Genomic DNA, 12,882 nt, shown 5'->3' on the forward strand with positions numbered 1-12,882 from the left:
GGCAGGTCCACGTCTGGTGGTGTGTTTTGGGGTGTCTGCGGACTTTTTATGATTTTAGGCCACCTCTCTGCTAATGGGTGGCGTTGTGTTTCTGTCTTGCTAGTTGTTTGGCATAGGGTGTCCAGCACTGTAGCTTGCTGGTCGTTGAGTGAAGCTGGGTGCTGGTGTTGAGATGGAGATCTCTGGAAGATTTTCGCCGTTTGATATTATGTGGAGCTGGGAGGTCTCTTGTGGACCAGTGTCCTGAAGTTGGCTCTCCCACCTCAGAGGCACAGCACTGACTCCTGGCTCCTCAATTTGGGATGATTTGTTGTCTATTCATGTATTCCACAGATGCAGGGTACATCAAGTTGATTGTGGAGCTTTAGTCCGCTGCTTCTGAGGCTGCTGGGAGAGGTTTCCCTTTCTCTTCTTTGTTCTCACAGCTCCTGGGTCTCAGCTTTGGATTTGGCCCCGCCTCTGCGTGTAGGTCGCCGGAGGGCGTCTGTTCTTCGCTCAGACAGGACAGGGTTAAAGGAGCAGCCTCTTCGGGGACTCTGGCTCACTCAGGCCGGGCGGGAGGGAGGGGCACGGAGTGCGGGGCGAGCCTGCAGCGGCAGAGTTCGGCGTGACGTTGCACCAGCCCGAGGCGCGCCGTGCGTTCTCCCAGGGAAGCCGCCCCTGGATCCCGGGACCCCAGCAGTGGCGGGCTGCACAGGCTCCCGGAAGGGCGGTGTGGACAGTGACCTGCGCTCGCACACAGGCTTCTTGGCGGCGGCAGCAGCAGCCCCAGCGTCCCACGCCCGTCACTGGGCTCCGCGCTTTCAGTCGTGACTCGCGCCCGTCTGTGGAGCCCCTTTAAGCAGCGCTCTTAATCCCCTCTCCTCGCGCACCAGGAAACCAAGAGGGAAGAAAAAGTCTCTTGCCTCTTTGGCAGCTCCAGAGTTTTCCCGGACTCCCTGCCGGCTAGCTGTGGCACATTAGCCCCCTTCAGGCTGAGTTCTCGCCGCCAGCCCCAGTCCTTTCCCTGCGCTCTGACCGAAGCCCGAGCCTCAGCTTCCAGCGCCGCCCGCCCTGGCGGGCGAGCAGACAAGCCTCTCGGGCGGGTGAGTGCCGCTTGGCACCGATCCTCTGTGCGGGAATCTCTCCGCTTTGCCCTACCCAGGTATGTGGGGAGTTTCTTGCCTTTTGGGAGGTCTGGGGTCTTCTGCCAGCATTCAGTAGGTGTTCTGTAGGAGTTGTTCCACGTGTAGCTGTATTTCTGGTGTATCCGTGGGGAGGAAGGTGATCTTCGCGTCTTACTCTTCCGCCATCTTACCCGGAAGTCTCTATCATTTTTATAGTATATGTTATTTCACTGTAAGATGAAAATTTGTCAGTAAGCGGTTGGGACACAAACATAATTAAATACCTTTGTTCTCTACCTATCTTAAAAAATGAGAATATTAAATAGTTTGTTAGTTTCATACAGTGTGTGATCACTGATCACAATCAATATTTTTAAGCTACCTATAATGACTAAATTCACTGTTTATTTTAAGGGTATATAACCGTAGTGTTCATTTTCTGAACTTACTAGAGAGAGAGCTCTCTTAGCAAAACTGTGCATCAGTGTTTGTTTTGATTTTGGTTCACCGCTTAGCATCTTGTCTTTAATCAACATAAAGCTTGTCTAATTCATTGGCTCAAAAAAAAAAAAAAACAACCCAAAACTCATTTTGTTGTAGGTTCCCCAGCTAGCCAGGACAAAGGCAGACTGTCTCAGAGAGCTCTGAGATGGGTTTGTTTACAGCCTAAGGTTCTAACACTGTCTGGGGTAGATGCTGCTGATTATAGTACGCTGGTTGTTTTAGAACCACAGCCTTTGATCTGACCTTATTCTGTTTGACCAGAAGGAGCAGCATTAATTCCACACCACAGAATATTACAAGACCCTGAGAGTGTCCTTCTGTAGGACCAAGAGTGAGTGGTTAGGGAAGTCATATAGCTGGTATACAGCTTCCTTCATTGTGCACTACACATGTCTCCCACAAATAGGCCCCCTGCTTCAAGGGTGTTTGTATTTGGAGTGGTTAATTCCATTAGCCTGTATGGGTAGGTGACAGAGGATATTTTATTAAAAACTTCACTTACTGTCCTCCTCCATGACTTTCCTTCAGTTAATTCAGGGCCCAGCTGAAACGCTCAGTATCACTTCTTAGTGAGTGCTTCAGAAATCTTGGCATTGAATATCACTCTAGTAAAAGCACATAAGATCAACATATTGTGGAAGAGCTTCTCTGTGCGGCACCCTGCCCACCTTGCACGTCTTCATTCAGGCCACGTGGGCAATGCTTCACCACAGTCTGACTCAAGTCTTGGCGAAATGCCCTGTGGTTCCTCCTCGAGCAAGGGGAGGTAAGCGGCTCAGTGAGGAGCTGTCACTAGGTGGTTTCTCCTAACATCCCTCGTGGGAACCTGTCATAAGTCCATTTCTCATCCATCTCCTCGTTCAGCTGAGTGCAGGGGTCTCCTCCTTGTACCTTGTGCCCTTGAGGTGTCTCTGTAAGTCTGTAAAACTGCTTGGATTTAGTTTAGAGGTGGCTCCTTGACAGCAGCATGACACATCGCTTCAACATCTGTCATCTGGCCCTTCCTGTTTGATGTCAGCATGTGGGATTAAGGGCTTGGCACACTGACACTGTGCTGATTCTGCTTTTGCTGTGTGTTTAAGTAATAAATTGTCTGAATCCATTTGAGCTCATTATCTCCTTACCAGACTAATCTGTGGAAGTGTGGCAAGCCAACCTAATAGCTGTACTAGTAATACTTGTGGCCCTGTGAGCCATTGAGTTGCTGCTTTGGGAATGTTTGTGTGACGCAGTGGGGCAGTGGGGCTCTCACTGGCCAAACACTCGGCTCCTATATGTACCATGGGTTACCCTTTGACCCTTTGTACTTGTCTCTGGGCAGAGTGAGGCCCCTATTGGAATTACCCTTTTCTCACATTGCCAGGCCAACAAAAATACTAAAATCTGCTCATCAGAAAGGCTTTTTATACAACTGGAAGGACCACACAAATTCTAAAGCTGACCCCTAACACCTGCCTCCCGCCTCCCTCCCTCCCCCCGGCCCCAGCCTCTACATCTCTCTAAGTGTGGTAGGAAACAGAATAATCACAGTGTTTGGGCCTACTCAGAATTGTGTACTTTATTTTATTTATTTATTTATTTTTTTGGCTGCGTCAGGTCTTAGTTGCAGCATGTGGGATCTTCGTTGCAGCACACGGGATCTTTTCATTGCAGCGAGCAGGCTCTTCATTGCGGCATGCAGGCTTTTCTCTAGTTGTGGCATGCAGGTTCTCTCTCTCTAGTTGTGGCACGCGGGTTCCAGGGCACGTGGGTTCTGTAGTTTGAGGCACACGGGCTCTAGTTGAGGTGCGCGAGCTCAGTAGTCGTGACGCGTGGCCTTAGTTGCCCCGTGGCATGTGAGACCTTAGTTCTCCAATGAGGGATTGAACCCGCGTCCCCTGCATTGCAAGGTGGATTCTTTACCACTGGACTACCAGGGTTAGGGTTAGGGTGTACTTTAAATGGTACATTCCTACTCAGGAGGTGGTTCCCTCTTGCTCATAGATTTTGTGATATTTTGCTTTCCAAAGAAACCAAATGTTTCACCCTACAAGCACCTAAAAACATTTCTATTCTGGCATTAGATCTGGGAAAAATGGAAGACAACATGGAGGGTAATTTCTACTTATATATTTTTGAAAAATTTTCTGTATAGTACTTGTTGATTCATTATGATCTTTTTTAATATAGACATTTAAGGCTATAACTTTCCTTCTAAGCACAACTTTAACTGCATTCCACAGATTTTATGTTGTATTTTCATTACCATTTAGTTCAAAATATTGTCCAGTTTCTCTTGTAATTGATTTTTTGTTTTTTGTGTGTTTCCCTTTGTTGAAAGCTTTTCATCCAAATGCAGTCACATACATTTTACTACATACTACTATAATTTTTATTCTAATACAGTAATACTCCTTCAATTTATCAGATCCTTTTCATAAGAGAAGTTAGCATATATGTAATTTATTTTTGATCCAGTGATTATTTAGAGTTTTATTGTTTACTTCCCAAATATGTAGTGTTTTCCTGGTTTACATACTGGTGTTTGTGAGGAAAATGTTAACACAGGGGGTCTGGTTGCTGACTCCTTCGTGTCTCTAAGGGAACCTGGAACCATGATTGACTCTTGGTTAACCCCTAGGAATGTGGCCCTCTGCATGTTTTTATGTTAATGGTTGATTTAGTTTTGAACACCAGGAGCAATAGACCGTGCTGTACCTGTTTGTCAGAACTGCTTTGTGCAAACATCCAGATTGATGAAGTGTACCTAGTTTCATTGTTGGGGTCCTGAGTTTCAATTACCATGGCGGTCAAGTAACAGGATATGCCTGTATGACCAGCCTTTCGTACAAGCCATGAAAGCTGAGACTCAGTTGCTCTTTCTGCTCTTCCCTGGGCAGAGGTATTTTGCATATACCCCTATATTTTGCCTCTAGAGAGAGTATGTATAAAAAGGTCTGTGACCTCTCTGGGTTCTACCCAATGCATAACCTTTTTCCTCCTGCTTTTACTCTGTACCCTAGACTGTGATAAATCTTAGCCATGAGTATAACCTACTGTTGGCTCTTCCGTGGTGAATCACAAACTTGAGGGTGGTCCTGTGTGCCCTAAAATGGTATTCTAATTTGATTCTTTTGTGGTCAGAGAACATACTCCATATGATTTCAGGTTTGGTTTTTTTAAGAAAAAAATTATTGAGGCTTGTTTTATAACCTAGAATATGATCTCTCCTGGTAACTATCCCATGTAAATCTGAAAAGAATGTGTATTCTGCCGTTTTGGGGTGTATCATTCTATAAATATATATTAGGTCAAAGTGGCTGATAATGTGCATATCTTCTATGGCTTTGCTGATTGTTCTTTTTTTTTTCTAGTTCAATCCATTGCTGAGACAGGAGTGTTAAAGTCATCAACTATGGTTGGACAATTGTCTGTTTCTCCCTTTAATTCTGTCAATTCTTGTTTCATATATTTTGAAACTCTGTTATGGGATGCATACACATTTGGGTTGATCCCTTCCTGTTGAATTGACTCTTTTATCATTATTGACTCTTTTATCATTCTCCTTTATCTCTGGTAATACATTTGGTTTTGAAATTTGTCTTGTGATGTTAATGGCCATTGCAGCCTTTTGCTTATTACTCTTTGCAAGGTACGTTTTTCATCTGCTCATTTTTAACCTGTCTGCGTATTTATATTTAAAATGAGTGTCTTGTAAACAGTGTAGACTTGTGTAGTTTGTTTTATTTTTGTCTTCTGACAATTTCTGCTTCTTAATTGGAGTGTTTAGTTCAATGATCTTTAATGTAATTATTGACATGATTGGGCTTAGGCCTAATATATATTTTTTTTATTTTCTACACATCTTCTCTGTTTTTCCTTCCTCTCTTCATCCTGCCTTGTTTGTAGAGGATTTGAATATGTTTTCAGAATTCTCTTTTATTTTGTCTTTTGATATTTTAGCTATTCTTTTTCGTACTCTTTTTATAGCAGCTGCCCTAGGGATTATAATATACAAAAATAACTTTTCACAGTCCACTTAATTAGTTAATAATGTACTACTTAGTACATTAGTTAATAATGTACTACTTCAAGTAAAACATCGAAAACTTACAAACTTATAGGTCCACACCTCTGTCCTTTTTGTTATAGTTGTTACATGTAAACACACACACATACACACACACACACACACACACTCCAGAAGACACTTACCATTTTAGTTTTAGACAGTTATTTGATTTATAAAGAAATTCAGAGGAAAAAAGCAAAATATAGTCCTCTGTATTTATTCCTCCATTTATTACTTCTTATGCTCTTTATTCATTTTTGAGTGTCCCAATTCCATCTAGTATCATTTGCCTTACATGTAAATAACTTCTAGCATTTCTTACAGTGCAAGTCTGCTGCCAGCAAATGCACTTCTTATAGTGATCTGCCAGTGACAAATGCTTTTAGTTTTCTTTTATCTGAAAGTATCTTTATTTTGTTTTCACTCTTCAGGGATATGTTTGCTGGATACAGAATTCTGGGTTAACATTTCCTTTTTTTTCCCCCCAAGACTTTAAAGATGTTCCAGTCTTTCTGTCTTCCATGGTTTCTGATGAGAAGTTAAGCATTAATCAGATCACTGTTCTCTTGATGGTGATATGTCATTTTTCTCTGGCTGCTTTCAAGGTTTGCTCTTTATCTTTGCCTTACAATGGTTTATTATGTACTGTGGCTGGGTTTCTCTGCTTATCCTGCTTTGATTCATGTATTTTGTATCTGCGAATTTCTTTCATCAATTTTGGGAAATTTTAATCCATTATTTCTTCAAATATTTTTTCTCTCTCCTCTTCATCTGGTATTCTATTTACATTTATTTATGACTGTATAATATCATTTAACAGGTCTCTTAGCTTCTGTTCATTTTGTTTAATTTTTTCTCTCTATTCTTCACCTTCTGTAATTTCTGTTGATTTGTCTTTAAGTTCACTTACTCATTCCTCTGTCATATCTATTTGATGTTAGTCAATCTAGTGATTTTTCCAGAAATTATATGTTTCTGTTGTTCTAAAATTTCATTTTTATTGTTTCTGTTTCTCTGCTGAGACTTCCAATTTCTCTGCTGAAGTTTTCATCAATTGATCATTCCAACATCTCTGCCATAATTGAGTCTAGTTCTCATGCTTTCTTTGTCTCATCTAACTAGGTTGTTTTGTTTTATTATGCTTTGAAATTTTTTGTTGAAAACTGGACATCATGTACTGAGTAATAGGAACTGAGGTAAATAGGCCTCTAGTGTGAAGTTTGATGTTTATCTGGCTAGAAGTTAGACTGTGTGTAGTATGTACTGTAGCTGTAGGTGACAGGATAAACCTTCCGCTGGTGTCTTTGTTTTTCACTCCCCTATTGTCTTCAGGTTCTCCTAGGGATTTGTTCTTAAATAAGGTCTGGGATGAGCTATTCGTTCCGTTTTATTCCCCTCTCATTATACAAGAGTTCTACTGATGTAGTGGGAAGGTGTGGGGAGAGGGGAAGTGTTTTATAATCCTAAGACTGGGTCTCAGTCTTTTAGTGAGCCTGTACCCCTGGGCTGTGACCTTCACGACTGCGTCTCAGCATTTGCTTTTCACCCTTAGGTGAAATAGGAAGGCTAGATGGGGGCTGGAATTGGGTGATTTCCTTCCCCCATGTGGAAGGCTAAAGGGGGTTAGAACCAACTGGGTATTTGGGTATTTTGAGCCAATTTGAGTATTTCACTTCTCCAAGGTTGATTAGGCTCTGTTAAATAGTTTCTCTTGAGGGCAGACCTTGTTAAGAGGTAGAGAATGTTCTGGGCATATTACAAAGTAGCTACTTTCCCCCTCCCACTTCTGGAAGCCTGAGGGAATTTTTCTCTGATCTTCACTGTGAGAACTTGGCAGGGCTCCTGGTGGTAAAACTCACAAAAGTATGAGGGTCCCCCTAAGATCAAGCCCCCCTGAAGTTTTTAACTCTCAAACTTGTCCACACTGAGCTTCTAGCAATCAGCTACAGTTTAGGTTTTCTACTCTGGTACTGGTTCTGGAGTTTTCTGTTCCTGGGCCTCTTCTTTGGTAAGTTGGATTTTCTGTATGCACCTGTCTGTCTCTACAGTTTTGGGGGCAGTGTTTTGTGCTGTGAGCTCAGTGCTCTGCTGGATCTAGAAAGAGTTGTTGACTTTCAGTTTGTTCATCTTTTTTTCTTGTTGTGAGAATGGGAATGATAAATTCCGAAGTCCTTCTATACCAAGGTCGGAAGTCAGGTTTTTATGAATTGAAAACATGTCTTCTTGTATTTCATTGAGGCTAGCCACTTTAACATCCTTGTCTGTTAGTTCTGGTTCATCTTGGAGTTGGACTAGAATGATTATCTTTTCTCCTGATAATGTGTTATATTTTGTGTGTGTGTGTGTGTGTGTGTGTGTGTGAGATATTTTCTTGATTCTTCGTATGCTGGGTACTTTGGGATTATATCTTGGATGTTATGAATGTTAAATTGAGGAGATTCTGGACTATGTTATTTTTATCCATTAAGTACTATTTCTTTATTTTAGCAGCCAGTTTTCTTGGCTGGGCTTGAACAGCTAACTCTTGTATAGTAGCTCTTGTCTTTGTTCAGATCTGCTGTTTTTGGATGGGCTGTTAATAGTCTAGCCTGTGCAAGTGTTGTTCAGGGTTTAGTCAGAGATGTGGGTAATTAGGGGTTAGGGATCTACTCTTTGGGTCTTTCTCTTCAATGCTCATGATTTCCTGGATTCTTTTTATCTGGTTTTTCAGGTCTGAACGACTGGGTTTTTCACACATGCTTATACTTCTGCTGTGAGCACTTGGACTTCACCTAAATCCAGACTAAAAGGCACATCATCTCCTCTCCTTCAACTGAGTGCACAATCTGCCAGTGTCTGTCTGCTTCTCTTCACTCATCAGCACCTTCTGGGTGGCAGTTACAGTCTTAGTTCAAAATTTGTTCTTTTGCTTTGCATTTATTCCATACCACCATAGTTAGGATTCAATTACAGATGTAATTGAATACAGAGTTTGGGGGTTCCCTCTCTGGCTGTCTTCCTTCTGGGATTCCCTCACTTCTTCAGCATTTTCCCAACTCACCTTTTCTGGTTCCCTACGCCAGGATAATGTCGGGTTTTTTCTATGTGTCCCCTGTCCTCCACTAGCTGCTGTTCATCACAAATGCTGCACTTAGCCCCAGGCTAAAAGCCATGGTGACTAAAACTTATTGACATAGTTCCCTGTCTGTATTCCTCCCAGCAGTTGTGGGTTCCCTGTGAGAGTCTGTATGCTTTTGCTCACTGTCCATTACCTTAAGTTCATTTCTCTTTCTATGATACCTAGGTTTTGTGGTTGTTTTTTGTGTGTATGTGTGCAGGGGATGGAGAGAGTCCTATAGGTTCTGAGTTTATCATATCCAGAAATGGAAAGTTTTGAGGAATATTTCCATGAGGGCAAAAAACCAATTTACTTTACTGAATAACCTCTTAGAAACCAAGACCATGTGTTCCTTTAGTGAATGTTGGTAAGACAGAATCCTGTGATGTCCTAGCCTCTTGTTTTCCATACAAAAGGGAGCAGGGGGCAGAGACATTTTAGAGATAAGCAGAATCCTTTAAGGGCTATGAGCAACCTATATATTCCCACCTCACTAAGTTGTATTGAAAATAGAATAACTTTTCACCAAGCCTGGAGATTTAAAAAAAAAACCTATTTAGAGCTGTTTTAAGTCAAATGCTAGATTCTACTCTGCTTAGTACAATGCTTGTAGTAGGTATTCAGTAAATGTTATTTCACCATAATAAATTACTCACCATTAATAAATTAACTAAGAGTGAGCATTTTGATTATCTCAGAAATAAGAAAATTAAAGAAATATATTTGTATATTTTTCTTCTTGTACTCATGTAGATACGCAGCTGATATATTTCAAGCCATTTTAAATAAGATTACTTTGTCCATGATATACTTGGTTATATAGTGCTATATAAATGCGTTTGGGAGGAAGTCCCTGTAATGGTTATTTCTTCTAACTCATTTGCTGAAGGACTGTAGGGAATGGTGAGCTAGATAATTAAATAAAGTTCATTTTGTAGTTTCTACCTTATATGACAGCCAGAGTAAATGAGATTATTAACTTGAACACCTTAAGAATGCATACAGTAATTAGGAGGCTTATAGAAATCATCAAGGAATTTACAATGATAGAAGAGCAAAGAATTAAGGTTTATCTAATGATGGGGTTAAAGTGTTCTGCATGTATGTCTGCACACATACAAAGTATAAAATTCATCAAAATACAACTCACAATACTTTTGGCTCATTACCCTCTTGTAAATTCACATGTAAGAGATTATGTGGGGTCTTGATAGCATTATGGTAAATCACAGGCTGTGCTGTAGGTGCTACTCACTATTGAATGGGAATGAGATCAAAGCAGCCATGTTGGCCTGTCACTAAAATGAGAGATTTGGCATTGACTTGTCAGTGTGGTTATTGTAAAAGAGATGCAGTATGGAGCTGTTTCCTAAGATTAATCCAAGTATTCAGCATCATAACTCAGAAACTCATTCAATTCTCTGCCCTAGGTCTCCATTTACTCAGTGCTATAGGCAGATTGGTGAACCCTGAGAAGGCTTAGGCCTTTGAAGGGGCTGTGTGGTAGCTATCTTGCTGTTGGCTCTAGTGACCTGTAGCTATGGATCCCCCTGTATGCACCCCTTTTCTGAGGTTGAAATCCAGTGCCCCAAAGCTGCTTTGAGGCCTGAATTGCATGAGTGAGCACTAAAAATGTGAAAACAATTATAGACCAGAATAACAAGGTAAGGCCAAAGAATGTTTTTATGGATATTCATGCATGTTGCCAGCAGGATTCAATTTTTTTCCAGATGATTCTGAAAGATTCGCTTATAATTTAATGAATTTATATTTGATTCTTCTGAGCACCCAGTTACATTCCTATTGGTTCTGTACCAGACCACATCATTTTATGTCCCTTTGTCTTACCCATCTCTGAGGTAGATAAATGCTTCAGTTCAACGGGTGGTAAGGGGCTGTATTTTCATGGGACTTTCCTTGTGTTTCACAGTGTCTGTGCGATAAGAAGGACAGGAAGAAAATCTGTTTTACAATAAACTGCATAAGGTGTTAAATTCTATAACGCTTATTATGAAGTTTGGTGAAATGCTTTTCCAAAGAGAATTTTCTCCTCAAATTAGTAGCTATCAATAAATTGGTATGTGGGAGGAACCTTCCTTAAGATTGGTGTTCCTTGGTAGCTAAAGCAAGACATTGCAGACATTTCAGAAGCAGTTTCCAAGGAGGTGAATAGATGGTGAGGTAATTTTCTTAAGTACTTGGATCCTGATTGTCTCCAGAAGCTTTGAAGCTGTGAGTTACAAAATAGACTGATTTGATCTCCTGGGGATATTTGCCAGCTTCATAATTGCACCGAGATTTTGAATGAAAACAAGTGACAACACGATGTCTTTCCCTTTGTTCTAGGAGGGAGGCGATTCCTCGGTGATAAGGAACAAAGTGTAGGTTTCAGTTTGGAAGACTTGGAAAACCAGATTTCTTATAGGCCAAACACAGCAGTATATCTGTGATACAGTTATGCAGCCACCAAGTTGTGACTACTTGTTTTATTGAGATAGCCTTGAAAAAAGTCAATTAGACTAAGCAACATGAAGGCAGGTTTTATGTTATTTTGGTAATCGGACTCCTGGCACGACGCTTGGCTGTGGTAGATCCTGATACATTTTTGTTAGAAGAATGGGAAGTCTGTTGTGTTGCAGTGTCCTAGGTTGCTTGACGTGTAGACTTTCCTTCCTGCCCCTGGCAAACAAGTCATTTTTCAGGACTCTCAAGTGTTGCCTGGTCTGTGAAGACTTCATATCTTTTCTGGTTACCACTAACCTGACCATTCTTCCCTTAATGTATCCTTTACTTCTTTTATAGCATCTATGACATTTTAATTTCATTTTTGATGTGTATCTGCCTCTTTATACCACAGTGGGGAGCTCAATTACAGTTTGTTTGTTTACCCTTGGTATATTACTAGGAATGAGTTTGGCTGCAATTGAACAGAAATGCAATTAATAGAGGCTTAGATAAGAGTGTAGTTATCTCACAAAAGTAGTTTGGAGGTAGGCAATTCAGGGTGGATGTCTTCAAGGACACATACCTTTCTGTTTTTCCAACCCATTAAGTTTAGCATGTGGTTCTCATTCGCATGATTGTACAATGGCTATACTTCACACCTCACATCCGTATTCCATGCAGGAAGAAAGAGGGCAACTGGCAGAAGGGTTTGCAGAGGTATGTCCTCTTGAAAACAAGACTCTCCCCTTACATCACATTGGCTAGAACTGGGTCATTTGTACACCCTTAGTTACAAGGGAGTCTGAGAACTTTTCCAGCCCTCCTCCTACAGAAAGGCTGTGGGGCAAAGGCATTGTGGATGGCATTTGTGTAGGTAGTCTGCAATTTCCTGTTGATGATTGGGGGTCTCCCTCAAAAATGTCCTGGCACATGTCCAACCAATTATGTCACATATTGAACATATTTTAGTAGTAGGCTTACCATCTTAAATCTCAAGAACAAAATCTGTTTCTTTGCTATTTCTTCAGATTCTTTGCATCTATTTTAAAAGTGTGGTCTGGCTCTTGGTTTCAAATTAAACTTACTTTGGCCATTTTCAAGATGAAGGTTATGGTCAGAGATGGAAATAAGCAGTAGTACAAGAGAATGTGGTTCTAGGAACTTGGCCCCAGCAGTATGGAAACCATTTCCCTGTAAGTGATGGACTCCATAAATAGTCTGTCTGCTTCCTAGGGTTCTGTGATTTCTAGATGTCCTTCAATTCCTTTTTCCTTTTATGAATTGCATTTGACAGAGGGAGGGGCTGCAGCACTTGATGGGTCCCCTTATTTGTAGTGTGAGTATATTTAATTTCTGTATCAACAAATAGTTTCCGGGTGTCCTCTTCTTTAAACTGGTTGGAATGAAGCTGAGGGCATCTGGGAACCCTTAGGACCCTCTCCTCCTTGCTGCTGCTGCCCCCACTCCTATTCTCTACTGCCTTCTTAGGGCACTCCTTCCTGTGATTCGTGACTTTATTTGTATTCCTTACTGTGTTCTCTAGATAGTTGTGAATTGTAATGTCTCTTTCTTTATCCAAATACATGTTTTTTTCAGCCATAAATTCCCTTGTCCTTACTTACGGCAGCAACAGGGAAACACTACAGTCATATCTATTAGACAAATCCCTTTCCTCAGAG

General features: G+C 41.2%; 1 protein-coding gene across 4 annotated transcripts in view; it reads left to right on the forward strand.

Moving 5' to 3' along the window:
- The window catches only part of LOC308608777 (transmembrane gamma-carboxyglutamic acid protein 1), a 184,509-nt gene that overhangs the window by 49,294 nt on the left and 122,333 nt on the right, over positions 1–12,882 (forward strand). The window contains exon 2 of one of the 4 annotated variants that reach the window (XM_081222108.1): positions 4,964–5,007. The exons of 2 other annotated variants lie outside the window; for them this stretch is intronic. The gene's annotated coding sequence lies outside the window, so the exon portion shown is untranslated. Of the gene's footprint in view, positions 1–4,963; positions 5,019–12,882 lie in introns of those variants that run through there. One more of the 4 variants, XM_081222109.1, reaches the window with a different exon arrangement.

This window comes from Mesoplodon bidens (assembly GCF_964165515.1).
Source record: "Mesoplodon bidens genome assembly, chromosome: X".
Lineage (NCBI taxonomy): Eukaryota > Metazoa > Chordata > Mammalia > Artiodactyla > Ziphiidae > Mesoplodon > Mesoplodon bidens.